Source organism: Gopherus evgoodei, unplaced genomic scaffold, assembly GCF_007399415.2.
Source record: "Gopherus evgoodei ecotype Sinaloan lineage unplaced genomic scaffold, rGopEvg1_v1.p scaffold_294_arrow_ctg1, whole genome shotgun sequence".
Classification (NCBI taxonomy): domain Eukaryota; kingdom Metazoa; phylum Chordata; order Testudines; family Testudinidae; genus Gopherus; species Gopherus evgoodei.
The window spans coordinates 14130-24048 of NW_022059957.1; the positions used below are offsets into that span (position 1 = coordinate 14130).

The following is a 9919-nucleotide window of genomic DNA, read 5'->3' on the forward strand; positions in this document are numbered from 1 at the left end:
GCCTGTCAGTCCAGAGCCACTTGGAAATGGTGAAGTGATGGCCTATCACCATCTCCTTGAGAAGGACATTGTGATCCTGTGTACAAAGAGGGTTACGCACGGGGAAGTTCACCAAGGCACAGTTAATCATGAGTGGGAAGAGAAGGACATGTCTGAGGAGCAGATTCCTGACCCAGATGGGGCTACAAAAGGATCTGGGAGCAGCTGGAGCAGCAGCCAGACATCCCGGAGAGTCTGGTCTCCAAACAGATGATGGTTTTCACGATCAGGTTCCCCATCAGGGGATCGAAGACATATGGGATGGGAGCAGAGCCTGAGAGTGCAAGAGGATCGTGAGAGCAAGAGCCTGAGGAAAAGCTGCAGGAGAAGCAGCACCAGTATGGACTGGGATGGTGGAGCAGAGAGACATAGGGGGCTGCCCAAGGGTCAGTGGGGAAACATGCATGGGGTGGCAAGACCCTGGGACAGAGAGAACTGTGGTGGTGCAGCTGCAGATGCTGAAGGGCTGTGGGACCTGGGTGAAGGTCCCCAGGGTGAAGCCCCCCGTCCTGCATATGGCCTGGGGTCTGGCTGGCTGGTCGTTGGGGTTCTCCAGGATATTGGCTGGGAGGTCCTGTTGGGGAGTGACTGTGTCTCTTTGGGACAGGATCCAGGCCCTGCTCCTGTAACGCCCTAGGATTTGAATTCAAATCCAGGGAACCAATTGGGTAAGACGGAAATGATCTGTGAAAATGCAAATGACGTGGCTGGCAGGGGGGAGGGGCTGCTGGGCTCAGGATACCTGCCTACCTGTAACCAGCCCCCTGGGGCTGAGAGGGAGGGAGAGATGCTCCCCACCCCCCCCTGGACACCGGAGAGGGGGCTCATGCTGGCTCTGAGGCTGTGAGTAAAGCAAGGAGCTCGCTGCCTGCCCCCACTCGAACCGCCACTCCCCAGGCCCCTCCCACACCTGGGGAGGGAAGCCAGCGCCCTGCCCCCGCTTGAGCAGCCACACCCCACGCCTCTCCCAGAGCTGGGGAGGGAAGCCAGTGCCCCGTCCTCACTTGAACGGCCACTCCCTAGTCCCCATCCAAAGCTGGGGAGCGAAGCTAGCGCCCCGCCCTTGCTGGAACCGCCACTCCCCAAGCCCCTGCCAGAGCTGGGGAGGGAAGGCAACGCCCCTCCCCCGCACGAACGGCCACTCCTCAGTCCCCTGGCGCAGCTGGGAAGGGAACCTAAAGCCCCACCCCCGCAGGAAAAACTGTGTCCCAGTCCCCTCGCAGAAGCTGGGGTGGGAAGGCAGCGCCCCGCCCCCGCAGGAACGGCCGCTCCCCAATCTCCTGGCAGAGGTGGGGAGTAAAGCAGCGGCCCGTCCCCGCTGGAATGGTGTCTCCACTGTCCCCTCGCAGAGGTGGCGAGGGAAGGCAGCGCCCCGCCCCCGCAGGAACGGCCGCTCCCCAGTTCCCTGGCAGAGCTGAGGAGGGCCCCCAGCGCCCCACCCCCACAGGAACGGCCACTTCACATTCCCCTTGCAGACTTGGAGAGGGAACGCTGCGCCCCTCCCCCGCAGGTTTGCACACGGGCCATGGCCATGGCCGGGAACGCAGCGCGGAAGCTGCTGCTGCCCTCCAGCCTGCGGGGCAGCGTAGTGGGGCTGGGGGCAGCACGGAGCAGGCAGGGCCCAAGTGGGCGGGGGGCGGAGACACAAGTGGGGCGGACACGCTCCTGCCAGGAGCTGCCTGTTTCACCCCTTGCCCGGGAGCTGCAGGAGGGGCCCGGATCATGGCTCGGCTGCAGAGCTCGGAGCCCAGGCTGGGCCCAGGAGTGAGAGGATGGAGGAGCTGGGTGTGTAGCAGAGGTTGGAGCCGAGAATTGGTTGGAGATGGGGTTGTACCACTTCTGCTTGGCGGTAGGGGGCGGCCCTCAGGCATATTTTTTTTTGCTCCGCCCCCCACATCCCAATATTTCATCTTGACATCTGGTCACCCTAGCCTGATATGAAGGAGCATGTCTGGACCAAGGGGCCAGGGACTGGACTTTGCTAGAGAAATCACTGTCAAGTTTTAGCCAATTAGGACAAGTCAGCAAATAAGAACAACCTCAGGTATCAGCCAACCAACCCCCCCCCACACACACACTAAGTTTTAGTAAAGGGCCAAGAGCCCCCTTACACAAGCCAGCCCCATGAGGGTCACTGATGTGCAGAGAAGGCAGCCTAAGCTGGTCCCATGGTGTAATGGGCAGCACTCAGGACTCTGAATCCTGTAATCTGAGTTCAAATCTCAGTGGGATCTTGTGTTGGCTTGTGGTCATAGGCAGCAGGTTATATACATTTGTGGTGCTCAGGCTCCAGGAATATTCACGGCTGGGGGCCCTGTTCCAGCAATATTTGGAGTTGGGTCTCTTCCCCTGGGCCCTGGCACCCCTCCCCCTGCCTCACAAAAAGCAGCATGGGCCTGCCTGCTCCTGCTGCTGGAGTAGAGAGATTCTGGGCAGAACTGCTGCCCCAGAGTCCTACTGCAGGCTGCCCTGAGCCTCTCCAACACCCCCAACCCTGAGCTCCCTCTGAACCCTGATACTCTGCCCCAGTCCTGAGCCCCCTCCTGCATCATGAATCCCTCATCCTCAGCCCTATGCTCCCTCCCAGAGGGTGCACTCCTTCCCACCCCCAGAGCCTGCACCTCTCACTCCTTCCTACAACCCTGTCAGAGCCTGCACCCAGCACCCAAACTCCATCCTAAAGCCTGAACCTTGCACCCCTCCTGCATCTTAATCCCCAGCCCAGGATCTGAAGCCCAGACCTCCCCCTTAAATCCCCGCCCAGAACCTTAGGCAGGTGGGGGTGGAATTTGGGGGGCGGGTTCTGGGCACAACCAAAATTTCTACAAACTTCCTACCGATGCTTATGGTAACGCCCCAGAGCTCAACTTCCCTGTCTCCAGCTGTGTAAGAGAGAATCTTTCCCCTCCTGCTGGGTGACTCACAACTCCTAGAGCCAAGTCTTTGGCTGGGATTTCCACAATGGGTTAGGGCTCTAGAACTTGCTACCCTGATAGTTGGGATTCTTCCTGCTGCACCTGATGTTCACAAGCTTGGCCCTTGTGCTTCCTACCACACTTTTCCTCTGGCCCACATGGCGCTTGAAGAAAGGAGTGACAGGGCTGGGATTAAGTCAGGCCTTGGCAGGAGGGAGGAAGAGTCCCAGGCTGGAGCCCCACACACCTTCCCTCCTCCGGGCACCTAGAGCAGAGGCAGCCCAGCTCTGTCCGCTGGATACCTCGGCAGAGTAGGTGAGTTCATGTAAATACAGTCTGGTCCCAAAGCCTCCTCCCAACCCTGGTCATCAGTAGCTGCCAGGGGAGAGCTCATTCACACCTTGCTTACAAATCATCATTTGAAATTCTAAGGTTGGCCAACACTGCCGAAGCCAATGGACCCACATTGTCAGCAAACACAACAGCTGGGTGAGGAAACTCGGCTTTGTCCAGACTTTCCAAACCTATTTGACTTTCTCAGGTACGAGTAGTTTTCATACGTTGTATCTGCTTTTAAAGTGTGTGTTAACGTTTCAATTTCCATTCAAATTTGCAACCAATGACAATGTTGGCAACGCTGCATGTAACTACCTGACCACTGAGGGAGGGGGTGTTGGGGAAATTCGGGGAAGGGGGTGCACAGACCCCCGATTGGGGAGGAGTATAGGGAATGCCCAGTTTCACTGAATTGTCTCCTACTGCAGCACCTGAGTAGGTTACATCAGAGAGGAGCTGCACTATCTAGGCAGTGGGATGCCTGCGCCTTTAAGAGCCCAGCCCTGGTAAGCCCATGCTGAGAGGTGCTGCCTGTGGGAGGGGAAATAAAAAAGCCCTCTGCTCCCCCCACCCATGTTTGCAAACACTGGAGTCTCAGCCCACCGGGATAACTGTTACCCCTCTGCCCCTGCCTGTGCCGGGGTTTAACCCTCTGGCAGCGCCTCCCTCCGGGCTGACCTCCGGTTCCTTCCCCTATCCCTGACTTTGACTTCAGTCCCTCTCCTAACTCTGCCTCCAGCTGCTTGACCCCCCGACCAGTCAATTTCCACCCCCTGCTCAGACCCTGGCCACCCACTCCTCTGATTTGCCCTCCTTTGCCCCTTTTTAATCCCTGTAAAAAGTAGGGAGTGCCGGGTCCCATTCTCTGGAGGGAGGGCTGGGCGCCTGGCCCCTGCCTGCCCAGTGCTCAAAGTGCCCTATGATCTTGTGGATGTTTGCTGAGTGCTGCAGGGTCACCCGAAGGGGGAGAGAGACGCGGTTAGGAGGTGATGCAGCCAAGAGTGAGATGCAGCCACCTCTGGGTTACATGGTGGGGCTGTTTACAGGACAGTGGGGACAGCCCCCCTGTTCCAGGAAATAGGGGAAAGTCTGGTGTTCGGGGCAGAGCGCTCCACCTGCTATTGAACTGTGATGCTCTGACCACCTTTTCCCTGCATGAAGAAGACCCTGTGTGACTCCAGAGCTGGTCCAGTAACAGGTATCACCTCACCTGCCTTGTCTCTCTGGTATTCTGGCCAGTGTCCAACTTCCCCTTCACTGTTGGTCTTCAAACCTCCTCCAAGGCCTCCTCCCACAGTCCCTTAAGATGCCAAACCTCCCCTGGAGCCCAACCTGGGGGGGCACCCCACCTGAAAACCCTACAGCACCATGGCAGTGGTAGTGTCCACTGCCTCCATCTCCCACCAGCCAGGACAGACCCCACAGCACAACGGGAATGGTCATGTCTCCTGCTTCCATTTTCTGACAGCTGCTGCCAGGCCCGGTCCAGACTTCCCATTTCTGGTGCGAGTCTGGAAGCAGATGCTGCCATGAGGCAGTGCCGGGAAGGGTGGTGCTGGTGTCAGGAGAAAGCAGGAGGAGTAGGTGGCCCTGTGCTACTGCGGGGAGGTGCTGCCCTTGCTGTGAAAGGGCCCCGCTATTAGAGGAGATGTCATCTCCCTGCCCTGCCATGCTCTGCACCAGCCCCTACTTGTCACGGGAGCAGGGCTGGCTCCAGGCACCAGCGTGGCAAGCAGGTGCCTGGAGCAGCCAATTCAAAGGGACGGCCCATCCGGTATCGGGGCAGCACGTCTGGGTCTTTAGCGGAAATTTAGCGGCAGGTCCCCCATTCCCTGTCTTACTCCTTGAGCTGCTGCCAAATGTCTACCAAAGAGGAAGGGAGGGAGGACTCACCGCTGAACTGCCACAGAAGAAGCAGTGTGGTTGAGCTGCCACCGAAGAACCACAGCTTTTTTTTCTTTTTTATTTACTTACTCTACATCCTCTGGCAAAGGGTTCCACAGATTGACTGTGTGGTGCGTGAAGAAATACTTCCTTTTGTTTGTTTTAAACCTGCTGCCTATTAATTTCATTGGGTGACCCCCTAGTTCATGTGTTATGAGAAGGAGTAAATAACTCTTCCTTATTTACTTTCTCTACACCGGTCATGGTTTTATAGACCTCCGTCGTATCCCCCTTTAGTCGTCTCTTTTCCAAGATGAAAAGTCCCAATCTTATGAATCTCTTCTTAGACGGAAGCTGGTCCATATCCCCTCAGCATCTTTGTTGTCCTTTTCGGAATCTTTCCCATTCCAATAGATCTTTTTTGAGATTGGGGCGACTGCATCAGCACACAGTATTCAAGATGTGGGCGTACCATGGATTGATATTGAGGCGATATGATAGTTTATATCTTCTTACCTATCCCTTTCTTAATGATTCCCAATACTCCACTGTACATTGAGTGGATGTTTTCTGAGAACTATCCACAACGACTCCCAGATCTCTTTCTCGAGTGGTAACAGCTAATTTAGACCCCATCGTTTTATAGGGATAGTTGGGATTATGTTTTCCAACGTGCATTACTTTGCACTTAACAGCACTGATGTTCATCTGCCATTTGGTTGTCCCGTCACCCAGGTTTGTCAGATCTCTTTGTGGCTCTTCGCAGTCTGCCTGGGACTTAACTATCTTGAGCAATTTTGTATCATCTGCAAATTTTGCCACCTCACTGTTTACCCCTTTCCGCAGATCATTTATGAATAAGTTTAACAGTACTGCTCCCAGTACAGACACCTGGGGATAAGAGAGGGAAGATCCTCTTCTGACACTGGCAGACCAGGTGCCAGCTCACGCCAAGGCCCCTAGGCCTTACTGAAAAGTGACAAACGCATGGCTGGAATCTAGTCTTGCTCACCTGTTTGTTACTGTTGTTAAAACAGGCATTAGATTTATAAAAGTATGTTTAGAGTTTATGACAAGCTCGTGAGTTGCTGCATGCATTCTTCTCACCTATAATAGCCGTAGCCCATGTTGTAAGGTGATCTATAAGCATTGGCACTAAAGCTGTAAACCCCTTGCCGCCACCCCGCCACCAGTCAGGAGAGAAGCATTACCAAGTGTGAAATGCTAGTTTACCAGACGAAGCGTCATCTCCTTTCCAACAAGAGAAGGCCCTGACTGAGACATCAGACAGGCCGCTGTGGATCATCCGTGGACAAAAGACTCGGTTGATTGCCCCCCCTCACACACCCACGAGGAGGCAGAGACCTGCACAGACACTTGCCCCCATGAGCTTGAGCTCTGGGGGAATGGAATAAAAAACTCTGTCAGGAAGAAACTGTTGTCCCCACCTGCGATGCTGCTTGGACTTCAGGGAGACGGCACACCTTCTAAGCATAAGCAAGGGATCCCGGCTCTTGGGCTAGGGTTAGCCCTAAAGGACGTACAGAGTTTGCGTGTTACAGCAGCGTCTACTACACCTGGGTAGCAAGCTAGAGTCAGGGTGCCCAAGGGGGCTGTCTGTGACTAAATGGTTAGGCTGTTCTAGTGCCTGAGGAGATCACACTTGATACTTGGTGGGTGAGATCAAAGTGTGGAACACACAACCGTGAGGAACCCCACTGCATGCCAGCCCCAGGTGCCAGGGGCTCCTGCTCTCTGGGGCTCTGGCTGCACTAGAAAGGTAAGTTTCTAGCTTGCCTGGTTCAGAAAACCGGAAGGGAAAGCTAGAGAACCCACATTACATTTTTTTAAAAAAAAAGAATCCTCATGATTTGCAAGCCACTGTCGTGATTTTGCGGATTTTCCAATAGTGAGGGTGGCAATAATGAGAAGTTAAGGGTTATTATTTAGCATTTAGATTACAGTAGGTTCGAGGGGGGGGAATCAGGATTGGGGCCCCTGTGTGCCGGGTGCAGCACGATATCTAGAGCCTTGTCTCGATCTTACCAACCAAGATACAGAGAACGTAGGTCGGGTGGGGAGAAGTCTGTGTAAGTCATGCAGTTGTTGATATACACCTAATCTCAAATATTACCAATCCCCCACCCCAAGAAAAACAAAAACAAAAAAACAACCATCTCCCCAAGAGACCCAGAGTCTGGAAAGCATTTGTCCCTCATACTGTTGAAAAGACTCACAGCAGAAAAAAGGAATCCAGCTTCTTAAATAATTCTCTAACCAGAGAAAGAAGAACCTCTCACATCTGCAGACTCACAAAACACTTCCAAGAAACCATAACTGTATTGGTGTTTATCATAAAGAAACAAAAATGCTAAAGACACCAGATTTTGCTACTATTGAAAAAAGATCTGCTTGAAAAAACCATCACCACAGTTCAACTCTTTTCTCTAACCAGAAGGTTCTCCCCTAAAGGAGATACACTGTTCTTGGAGACACTACAATACCAGGTCAATGCATGGGGAAGACAAAACAAGTTTCTTCTCTAACCCTTCTCTTTTTGAAAAACCAAGTTAATATACAGTCCCCACATCAAGAACCTAGCAGAGATTAAACTGATAAGAACAGACACTATGCTTCAATCTTTGTTCCAGGAAGCAGAGATACAATACTGATGCTGCCACGCAGGCACGCACACCCCTGCACCCACCCATTTCTACCTCACCAGGACGAGCTCCCAGACACACAACAAACACCGTAACTAGGGAACTCTACGTGAGACTCACTTCCCCGAAATGACTCCAGTGGAAGAATTCAAAGCAAGAACCCTTAACACACAATTCTGTTCAAAGACAGACAAGTCTTGCAGACGCCTTCCTCTCGCTGGTTTCCTCTCTAGACTCCTAATTTCCATAAAGCCACCTACTGACCTGTGACTACCAATTTCTCGGGGCCACGTCCACACTACAGAGTAAAATCGAAATTAATAAAATCGATTTTATAAAACAGGTTTTATAAAATTGATTTTACGCATCCACACTGGGGCACATTATTTCAGGGGTATGCGTCCATGGTCCCAGGCTACCATCGATTTCCAGAGCGGTGCACTCTGGGTAGCTCAGTAAAAGAATGGGACCAATAACTTCGATTTCCGTCCACACTAACCCTAAATCCATATAGTAATATCGATTTTAGGGTTACTCCTCTCATTGAGCAGGAGTACAGAAATCGATTTTAAGACCCCTTAAAATCGATTTTAAGTGCCTTGTAGTGTGGACGGGTACAGCGTTAAATCGATTTAACGCTGTTTAAATGGATTTAACGCTGTAGTGTGGACCCTAACTCTTACAGCAAACCAGGGCAAAGAAAGCCTATGCAAGTGCTATTCTGCAGCCCCGATGCTCTTTTCTGCTCCTTCCCACCGAACTATCTCAAACATACAGTCAATTGCATCAAAGCAATTCCTCACTATTTGGGGCATTGGTGCCCCTTAGTCCCCCTGAGGTGATCGGCTGATTCCTTCTGGCCTTAAACGCTAGGTAGGAATCTGACTCAAAGGGCCACAACCTCCTCCTATGAACTATCCCTCATCTGGGCAAAAGGTTTGAAAACACTGGTGTTTTCCCAACAGGAAAGGGATGGACTATTTCTCTTCTGTGGGGAGACGAGGGAAACCATGCAATTACCTTCTGGAAGGTATATCAAGGAGGGCGGTGTAAGAACCCTCACGGACTAGATTAAGAAAGCAGCTCTTTAACTGACCTTCCAGCAACGACAAACTAAAATCTGCAAGAGCAGCCTTTCAACTCAGGGGCCCTATAACAAGCTGTTGCCAATAACTAACCACAGAGTTACAAATTACTCCAAACCATACATTCTTAGGACAAACCAAACCTTAACACAAACAACACCGCATTTATTTGCTGCTCTTCAACCGTGATAACCAAAAACTTCCAAAACCAAAGAGCCAGCAGAATACCCATCACAAAAATGTCCCCTGCTAGATAAAAAGCCATTTCACTAACAGGATGAATTCAAAATAAAATAAAATAACGGGACAGAAAATCCCAAACAGTCATTTTCAGAGCTCTGAGTTGTTTATAGGAAAGCTTGAGCCACTGACACCAGTTCAGGTAGCCCCCTTCTGCTCTTTTCACAACAGAGAACAGCCTCACCAAAGCAAAGCCTCAAAAAATTGGGTACAAACTCATAAATGTTCCTCTCCACGGAAATCTTTAGTAAAAGACGAAAGATTTATACGAACTGAAGAGAAAACAGAGTACATACAAGACAGGGCAGAGGCGCTGCCGGGGCAACCGCGTATGCTACCACAAGTCAGGGTGAGTACTCTCACAGCCCGCTAAACCGCAGAGCTTTTAGAGGAAATGGAATTGAACCGATTGACAGCCCGAGTTGGATCATGGGAACCGGGGACACAGGGAGTAAAACTAGCCCCTTGACCAGGGACTCGCTTCGCTGTGCGCAGTGCACTGTGGGTATGCAAATAAGATGCTCCGGCCGTCTCCGGTGCTCAAAGGAGTCTTTTCTCCGGGCTGCCTCTGCTCCTTCCCCAGCTGGGCGGAGATTGGGATGCGGCGAGGGTGGGGAAGTTGCTCTCCTGAGAGAGACCCGCTGATGCCCAGGCGCATGGAGGATGGAGCCCGGACAAGAAGGCAGAGGGCACTTGGCCCACAGCTAAAATCCGGAGCAACAGCACACACTTTGCCAAGGAACAGGAGGTGGGATCT

General features: G+C 52.5%; 3 non-coding genes across 3 annotated transcripts; 1 reads left to right on the forward strand and 2 right to left on the reverse strand.

Annotated features, from left to right (window-relative positions):
- The first annotated feature begins 2201 nt into the window (after positions 1–2201).
- TRNAQ-CUG lies at positions 2202–2273 on the forward strand. Its single transcript has one exon. It is a non-coding gene; the product is annotated as a tRNA-Gln (tRNA).
- Positions 2274–7644: 5371 nt separating this feature from the next.
- LOC115640330 lies at positions 7645–7841 on the reverse strand. Its single transcript, XR_003997861.1, has one exon. It is a non-coding gene; the product is annotated as a U2 spliceosomal RNA (small nuclear RNA).
- Positions 7842–9338: 1497 nt separating this feature from the next.
- On the reverse strand, positions 9339–9454 carry LOC115640331. Its single transcript, XR_003997862.1, has one exon. It is a non-coding gene; the product is annotated as a U5 spliceosomal RNA (small nuclear RNA).
- Between the last annotated feature and the right edge of the window lie 465 nt (positions 9455–9919).